The sequence below is a fragment of the Poecilia formosa genome, unplaced genomic scaffold (genome assembly GCF_000485575.1).
Source record: "Poecilia formosa unplaced genomic scaffold, Poecilia_formosa-5.1.2 Scaffold505, whole genome shotgun sequence".
NCBI lineage: Eukaryota > Metazoa > Chordata > Actinopteri > Cyprinodontiformes > Poeciliidae > Poecilia > Poecilia formosa.
Window position 1 is genome coordinate 394,153 of NW_006800444.1, and position 8,023 is coordinate 402,175.

At 38.8% G+C, this 8,023-nt stretch overlaps 1 long non-coding RNA gene across 1 annotated transcript; it reads left to right on the forward strand.

Moving 5' to 3' along the window:
* Positions 1 to 630: 630 nt before the first annotated feature.
* LOC107834021 (uncharacterized) lies at positions 631 to 976 on the forward strand. Its single transcript, XR_001659806.1, has 2 exons — positions 631 to 793; positions 830 to 976. It is a non-coding gene; the product is annotated as an uncharacterized LOC107834021 (long non-coding RNA).
* The last annotated feature ends 7,047 nt before the right edge of the window (positions 977 to 8,023 follow it).

Here is an 8,023-nt window from a genome sequence, read left to right on the forward strand (position 1 = left end):
CTTTCAGCACTGAAAGTTAATAAAATAAGTAAAGTCTTAATGCTTTTCTTGGCTGATTTCATGCTTCTGTGTCGATACAAATTATGATTCATCAATTGGGATTTTCATCCTTAACAGTTGGTAGCAGAGGATGGTTTTGTGTTGACACATGAGCAGAGATTCGACTGGCCGTTCAGGCGCAGACTTTCCGAAACAGTACTCTGGTGTAGGGCCCACATGAAAGGTAAGGACACTTGTTCCTTAATATACACCACTGTACTGTTTCTCAGGTTTGTCTGCTTGTCACTGAGTTGTCTTAAGTTGTCAGCCATTGTTCGATTGTCAGCTGTTGTTCGTACTGTTTTTGATTGGTTTGTTTAAAGGCTTTCGAGTTGTTCAGTAAAGTTAAGAGTTAAAGTTAAAGATTAAAAGTTAAGAGTTAAGACTTAAAGTAAAAGGTTGATTGGCTTGGTTGCAGTGGGAATCGGCCGTCCCCGACCTTCCCGGACACGGGGACAGGAAAGGCTAGGTTTTGTCGGTTTTACCCTCGGGGAGTGCTGCCCCAGGAAAAGAACGCGTTAGCCAATCTGTGACTTGCCCAAGAAACGCAAAAGCATTGAGAGCGGTCCACCATAGGAAAAAAAGATAAAATGAGAAAAAGAAGAGATAAGATAAAGGTTGATCGCGATCTCTTCCTCTAAAGAGTAATAAGTGAAGTAATAAGTGAAATGAGTGATAAAAGAGGACATCATAGGAGCTGAAAAGCGTGGATCCATTTCTGTGTGTCTGTCAGCTGTGTGTGTGTCTGTCAGCTGTGTGTGTGTCTGTCAGCTGTGTGTGTGTCTGTCAGCTGTGTGTGTAAGCTTCTGCCACTGAGCAGACGTTATGTGTTTAAATGTACTCTTTTATGTTTATTGCAATGTGTTTTAAAACCATGGTCAATATTGGGAAATTATAATCTGTGGGAGGTTTTTGACTTTGTCTGCTGGGTTTGATTTTCTGCTGTGTTTGATTTCCTCGCCACCGCGCGAGCAAAAAAAAAAAAAAAAAGAAAAAAGAAAAAGGGAAAAGAAAGAAGAGGTGATTTTGAGCCTAAACAAATGGAGGGTGAATTTGAAAAGGAAAAATATGATCCAAAGTGGGGCATCGGGCCATGGATTGTGCTCGTTGAGCAAATATAGTAGAAGCATTAATAACTTACTTGGCAAAGCATGATGAATATCAAAATAAGGGAGAAAGAGAAAAATAAAAAAAAGAAAAGGGGCTAGAATACCTGGTGTAGAAGAAGGAGGCGACCTGTTAAACAGCCTTTGGGGAAATATTGGCTGGATGGAATAAATGACGCTGAGGGAAAACTGGTTGAAACTAAACTAATCCTGCACAATTCACTATATTCACATGTGAATTAACTGTATGAAGGATGAATGAAATTACATAACAGGGTTCATTACATTGGTTACAACATATTCTTGTCTCAAAGACAATTTATGATTCTAAATCCAGATAATTTGGTTAGCTTACTTCAAAATGGCAAATAGAATGTTAGAAGAGGAATAATCACATTTTAGCTTTGGTTTAAAACCAGATATAATTTATTACGAGTCTGTTTCATTTGGTTTGACATGTTTTCTTTTCTTTTCATTTTTATTGATATTATTGTTGTTTTAATTTTTTCCTAATAACAAACCAACTAACTAACTAGCTTACTAACTGAACTAACTGCTGCTTTTGAAACACATGCGTGTCTTGGTAGAAAGGCACAAATTGGACATGATGAAACTTTTAAAGTGGATATAATAATAATTTACTATGTAAAAACAAACTGATTGGACAACAAATGGCTCACAACATTTGTGTGCCTTAAATTTTGATTGAATTGATACATAAATTCAAGTCCAACAAAACATTTGATTTGAAACGCAAAGACATCTTAAAGTACTACATAATCTTTGTCTACATTTTTTGCTCCTCTGCCTAAATTGATACATTTTTCTTTTGTCGGTTCACACAGAACAATGACACTGCTTTTTAGGAAAGCAATCCAAATTCTGATCTGAACTCATTAAAATAATAAAACTTTTGGCCTTTGCAGTACAGTTTCAGTTGGACATTTTAGACATATGTACAAAAAAAAGAGTCTCTGAACAATATTTTGTTTTCTATTTACATAAGAAAACAAAAGGGGGAAATGATAAATTATAAACATAAAACATTTCTGATAAAACTTTTTATCTCATAGTCTACTTTCAATTCTAGACAGAAGATTTGGGAAACTTGTGACACCCTGTAATATTTTAGTTTTGGAGAATAGTAACAAATGCAAAATTGCTTTTCAAATTATTAAAATTATATCAACAGGGGGTGGAGAAGAAATAGACTCTAATTCCTAATCGTTTTATAGATATGGTTAATTATGAATTTATTCATTTGACATTGGTATATTTTGAGTTTATTTAATGAGCTCTTATACAGTACCTTCCTTCATGACTGAAATACAATTATATAGAAGCTCTTACTAAATTAAAATTGGTAATTTAAAATTGAATAGCCATGATTATTTAAATATTCATGAATTTCCTGCATCACCTTTAATTCTAATTGTATAAAGTTACAGTTAGATGTAATTGTTATCATTGAGAAAATGTTGGTTAAAAGTACTTAAACTTCTACAGAGCCCCTTAAGGGGACACGAGGAAAAATTCAGATAAAATGTGAAAATTTTTTAAATTCTAAAAAAAAAAACATACATAAATACAACACTCAGCTGTTTTGAAAAATATCAGGATAATGGTAATATTTTCATTAATGGTATAAAGAATATTTGATTACAGTTTTCTTTTTGACCTAAAATATTAAGGAAATTTAACTGGTTGTCTTAAAGCGTGGCATTATCACAAGGATGCTTTTGTGTAAAATTGGATGCTATTAAGTTAATTATTTTACATATGCATTTGAATGACCAATTTCTGAAAAGTGTATGTAGCTGAAATACTAAATTTGGTTTACATTTTTAATGATCTTTGAGAGTTTAATTTTTGATAGCAGTTGATTCCACAATCGGTTAATTCTGAAACATCTGAGGGTGAATCACCTTAACGCATTTCTATTTTATCTTTGCTTTGGAGCTGAGAGACTGAGGCAGTGCACCTTATCTGAGCCACTCCAGTGACCCTGAGCCTGGCTGAAACAAAAAAAAACAAAAGAGGCAACTCTTCATCTACATCACAAGCTACAGAAAAGACATTTAATTTATAATTATGCGAGCAAAAGGTGGCATACACTTTTATTTTCTTAATTTACTTTATGCTGCTTCCTGTGGTCTGACGGGGGCCGTAGGGGCCAGGTTTTGCGGGTTCAGGGCCGTGCGAGGAGGTGATGAGAGGGGGATTGCGTGGCCTCGGCATCAGGCCTCCGCTGTTCTTAGCCACGCTGACTTGGACATTTGCATTTTCTACACATGAATTGTGCCATCTTCTGCTGGACTGCTGTTTGAGAGCAAAGACCTGCTGGACGATTCTTACACCTTCTACAGAGGTCAGTGAGGTTGGATTGAGTTTTCCTGTTGTCACCTGAAGGCGGATTGCAACTTACAGGATCTCGCATTGGATGTTTGTGATCTCTGAAGAAACACCTGGCTAAAGGACGAGACCCAGGCGTCATTTCTGAGGGTCTCCTATGGCAGAAAAGACCAACAGCTTCTGCCCGACGTGAGATGGAGGTTTGAAAACAATGACTCATCTGCTGTATCTCTCCCACACGCTCTGTCAAGGGGGCCACAAACATTGTCCAGATTTTTCTGCACAGCGGGACTGAATGCTGCCCTGGACCAACACATTCTCACTCCCAACTCGTCACATATTGACGCGAAGGGGGTACCCTTGGCGTCAACATGTGACGCCGAGGGTACCTGCCCAAGCGTCAATATGTGACGAGTTGGGAGTGAGAATGTGTTGGATGGGACTCTTGCTGCTCACAGGTCGTCTTATTAGATACAAAGACAAAATTCAACACCGCATCCACAACATTTTAAGACCGGGCAGTAGGGGTGCACCGATTGCCGATCGCCGATATTTAGAAAGCCTGACCTGCCAATTCTGTCTGAAATGTTGCTAAATACAGCAAGAAAGCCTTGGAGTAAATATTGTCAGCTACAAACATGCAGACATGAACTGGTGGGCCAGTCGAACCTCTCTCAAGGCAAAGCAGAAGAGGTGGTTGATTTTTAGATCTATTTTAAGGTAGATCAGATCAGATTCATGTCTAAGTATCACCAGTTTCCCAACAGTAATTGGCGCTAATAAATCGGTGCACCGCTAGTCAGCAGGATTGTGTATAATTCTCTTTTAGGGAAAATCTGAAGAAAATAAGAAATAATTTTTGTTCATTTTGGGATCTTATCTTCCTCAGCAAAGGCCTAAAAATCAACCACTCTCCTCTTTGGCTTTGCTTTGAGAGAGGTTTGAATGTTAGCCCCGCCCACCAGCTCACGTCTGCACGTTTTCAGTTAACTGTTGATACATTTAGCAACTTTTCAGACAAAAAAAAAAAAAACAGTACTGACCAAAATCGAAATGTCAAGCTTTTTTAAAGATCGTAATCGGCCAAACAATGGCAAACGGTGAATCTCTCGTTCAACTGTCCTTAAGTCTTTCCTGTGGAAACAAAAGAAAAACTGCTAAACATGATGGTGGCAGTATCATGCTGTGGGGATGCTTTTCATCAACAAAGACAAGGAAGATCTTCAGTGTATTTTACTGGGATTTTATGTAATAGACCAACACAAAGTTATGAGGACGAACGGCGTTAATAAAAATGTTACAGAAACAGATAAAATGCAAATAAAGCTTAAAGTGTCTTTTCTCTTCTAGAAAACGTCACTTGTCAACATCAGTGTTGGAGCCTATTAAGAATTAGATAAATTTATTCATTGCTAAATGAATTTCCACAGATTTAATGACAAATTAATGGTAGCTCAATTTTGTATATTTAATTATGTATTTATTTAATTGTTCTTTTTAGACCCTCCTCCTTGTCAGTCAGGTTCGGGCAGTGATTAACAGGCAGAAACAGCTGTTGGGGCAGAGCTGATTGTTTGGTAAAGGAGTGAGGAGTGAAATGATTTTTGTACCGCAAATTAAGTTTTTTTGTTGAAGTCAACTCGGAGATTACTTTTTGTTATGTTTGTAAGTAAAAGAAACCTTCTGGAAACAGGAAAGAGTCTCCGCGAGTGCTTTATTTGTTTTGAGCGAGTCGAAACCCTCCTCCTGGACTGCTCTGGCATTTTTGTTTTTTTGTGGATATTTTGAAATGCGAGAGTGGACGTAACAAGCACAAAAATCCTCACTGACGACTTGAAGAAAAACGCAAAGTTGTGGGATCCTCCCGATCACTCACGGAAGAACAAAGAAACCCGCCGGCGGGCCGTGAGTAAAATCAGCTGATCGAGCTTATGAATGAAAGCGCAGCTGCGCTGTAGAGGAACAATCGATCACCATAGAAAGCAAAATTGTGGATTTTGGAAAAGGATCGCAACAAAAGGGGATTGTGTGATCATTAACAATGTCTGACCCAGATACCCCGCCTGCGTCTGAGGACATATTAAAGGTGCGCGTCCTCTCGCGCAGAGCCAGATTGGGAGCCTGCACTAGAAAGCTCTTATCAGAGGAAGAAAAGGAAGATGATTACACTGACTGGTTTGAGCCTCGAATAACTAATCTAGATTATTTTTTGAAAGATGTTGAAACATGGAAAAAAGACATTTTACAATCAACAATCAGGCCATTAGACAGCATGTCTAATGTATCAAAGAAATCAAAGTCATCCTCTTCCTCTGGATCATTACCATCCAGGACTTCCTCTATCTCTTCAGAATTAAAAAAAAAGGCTAGAGCAGAACAGGCTGCTGCACTGGCACGAGTTGCTGCCTTGAAAGAAAAGCATGCTTTGCAAATGGAGGAAGCAAAATTGAAGTTAAAGATGGAGCAAATTGAGCTAGAAGCTGATCTTGCAGCGTCAACAGCTAAAATAAAAACCTTACAAAGTGATGAGGTGGACCAGAAACCATCTTTAGGTGATGGCATGAATGAATACTACAGCTCTCATCAAGAACCAGACTCAATGGAGTGCCGTGTGGAGTTTATGCAGCTAGGTGCTATACCAAAGACTCCACTTCAACAGACCATTTTTGGGAGACTCAAATCTTCTCCCAAGAGTTTAAGCACAGGAGAGAACAAAACTCAAGATAAGAATCCCACTGAAAGTGAAACTTATGATCATAATGCATCGCAAACTGCACGGGTTTATCCAGATGTGGCTGTTACTGCTGATAATGAAAATCTGAATGTTGTCATTCAAAGACAAAATGACATAGCAGAACTTATTGTCAACCACCAAAACCTGTCGTTGTTACCTCCGAGAAATATCCCTGTGTTTGATGGTAACCCGTTAGAATACCAATCTTTTGTTCATGCATTTGAACAACTAATCGAAGACAAGACTAAAAATGATAAAGACAGACTGTATTATTTAGAACAATTTACATCTGGTTTGCCAAGAGATTTGGTTCGGAGCTGTTTACATATGGAAGGAAGTAGAGGCTACAGAGAAGCTAAACAACTATTAAAGGAACACTTTGGAAATGAAATTAAAGTTTCTGGAGCTTATTTGGATAAAGCATTGAACTGGACAGCGATTAAAGCTGAGGATGAAAAAATGCTGTATGCATATGCAATGTATTTGAGGGGATGTTGTAATGCAATGCAAGATTTACAGTATTTAGAGGAACTTGAAATTCCATCAAATTTAAGGCTGCTAGCATCCAAGCTACCTTACAAACTGCGAGAAAGATGGCGAACCACAGCTTATGAAATACAACAAAAAACTGGCAGGAGAGTCAGATTTAAACATCTTGTTGAGTTTGTGGAAAACCACGCCAACATGCTTTTGGATCCGTTGTTTGGAGACCTTCAAGACCAAACAGCAACCAAAAAACCATCGATAAGAGGTAAAAATAGCAGCTTTGCAACTTCAATAGTTACAGAGAAGACAGGATGTGCTGCAAAGCAAGCAGTCTTGACTCCACTACCACCCGAAACCACACCCAGGCCCATCGTGCCTTACTGTGGATTCTGCCAGGGTAAACACAACTTAACTGACTGTCTGCGTTTTAAAACAGAGTCACATGACAGTAAAGTTGAATTTTTGAGAAGTCACGGATACTGTTTTGGCTGCCTACTAAAAGGTCATTTAAGCAAAAATTGTAAGCGTAGGCTAATGTGTCAAGTTTGTCAAATGAGACATCCAACAGTACTCCATATTGTAAGTGCAAAAGTTTCAAAGCAGGACAGTCAAACTGAGTCTGAAGAAACTCCCATAAGCAGTGCTCTGGTTTCAGCAGGCGGTGGAACCGGGGCCGGGAGAGAATGTGCACTTGCAATAGTTCCCATCCGAGTTAAGGTGGCAAGAGGGGACAAATATATTCAGACCTATGCTTTCCTTGATCCGGGCAGCACAGCGACATTTTGTACTGAAAGCTTGATGAACCGGCTAAATTTGAAGGGACGCAAAGCAGAGATACTTCTGCGAACAATGGGACAGGAAAAGCCTGCAGGGACCTATGAGGTCAGAGGACTAGAGGTGGGAGACTTGGAGGGCTGTACATACTTGGACCTGCCAAAGGTTTACACACAGGATAAAATACCTGTCTCAAAAGAAAACATCATCACTCAAGCTGATCTGGAGAGGTGGCCTCATCTCAGAGGTGTCCATTTAAGGAAAATTGAGGCAGACATTGAACTCCTCATTGGTACTAATGTTCCTCGAGCGTTAGAGCCGTGGAAAATAATAAACAGTTATGAGAATGGACCGTACGCAGTAGAAACAGTTCTTGGATGGGTTGTAACGGGACCACTTAGTGTTGATAGTACCACAGAATATGTTGGGCCTATTGCAGTGTCAAGTAACAGAATTTCCGTTACTGAATTGAAGGATTTGCTCACCAAACAATATAACCAGGATTTCTCAGAGAACATGTATGATGAGAAAA